The following is a 1,305-nucleotide window of genomic DNA, read 5'->3' on the forward strand; positions in this document are numbered from 1 at the left end:
TTTTGGAAAGAAGTGAAAGAAGCCGCTTCTCCCGTGCAAGTTGAAAGTGCTAGAAAGTCTTACCTAGCCGATCTTAAAACTCTTGAAGAGGAGGAGGTTTCTAGTTCATCATCTCCACCACCACCACCATCTCCAACTAAAAAGATGGTGAAACTTTCCGATCATTCCAAGCCCACCGCGGCCATGCTTCCAGCTGGTATTACAACGACTCAAATTACCGCGCCGGAATTCAAGATCAAGCCGAATTTCATTAGCCATGTGGAGAGGAAGAAATTTGGGCGAAGTCCTTTAGAAGATCCCAACTTGCATGTGCAAAACTTTTGCGATTATTGCTCCATGATTCGGCAAACGGGCATCACTCAAGCCCAAATTAGGGAAATACTTTTCCCTTTCTCTTTGAAGGACAAGGCAAAGCTATGGATTAATAGCTTGATCGCACCGCCATGGGAATCACAAATTGGGAGACATTGGCTCTTGCTTTCTATCAAAAGTTTTTTACACCGGAGAAAACTCAAACCTTAAGGAGCCAAATCACCGGATTCCGTCAACAAGCTCTTGAGAGCTTATATGAGGCTTGGGAGAGGTACAAGGAGTTGTAAAGGCAATGCCCACATCATGGGTTGGATGCTTGGTTTCTAGCTATAACATTCTACAATGGAAGTTGTGCCGAGTCCTGAAGGATTCTTGATTCCGCCAACAATGGGCGGTTTGATCCAATTGGCACCGATATTGCTCATGCCATGATCGAATCTATGACTGTCCATAACGCGCAATATATCAATTCCCGAAGTGTGCCACTCAAAGGTAAAGAAGAATCCTCCGACAATCCCGTCTTATTAGCTCAAATTGCCTTACTCCAACAACAATTGGCGGAACGATATGCTAGGGATTCTCTTCAACTACTCAAAGTCGTGTCCTCTACGAGTCAAATCATTTTTTGTGACGGTTGCAGAGGTGCGGGTCATTACACCGGGTCATTTCTAAGCTACTATTGAGGTGGTAAATGCTTTTCAAGCTTTTAGACAAAGTTCTTATCCACCGGGTACTTTTTCCAATACTTATAACCCGAATTCAAAATTTCACCCGAACATGTCTCTTATAGAAGTAATAATGTGTGCTTAACCCTCAACCTCAAACCCAACCACAACAACAAAAGTATAATTCTCCACCGGGTTACCAAAATCAAAACCAACAACAAAGACCACCTCAACAAAATTACCAAAAAAATCAAGGGCCACCAGGTAATGTAAATGGCTAAGACCTCATCGGAAATGTTGGCTCAACTACAAAAGAGTGACCAATCTC

General features: G+C 43.1%; 1 non-coding gene across 1 annotated transcript; it reads right to left on the minus strand.

The window, feature by feature from the left end:
* Nucleotides 1–514: 514 nt before the first annotated feature.
* Nucleotides 515–622, minus strand: LOC141589340 (small nucleolar RNA R71). Its single transcript, XR_012520283.1, has one exon. It is a non-coding gene; the product is annotated as a small nucleolar RNA R71 (small nucleolar RNA).
* Between the last annotated feature and the right edge of the window lie 683 nt (nucleotides 623–1,305).

The sequence above is a fragment of the Silene latifolia genome, chromosome 6, assembly GCF_048544455.1.
Source record: "Silene latifolia isolate original U9 population chromosome 6, ASM4854445v1, whole genome shotgun sequence".
Lineage (NCBI taxonomy): Eukaryota > Viridiplantae > Streptophyta > Magnoliopsida > Caryophyllales > Caryophyllaceae > Silene > Silene latifolia.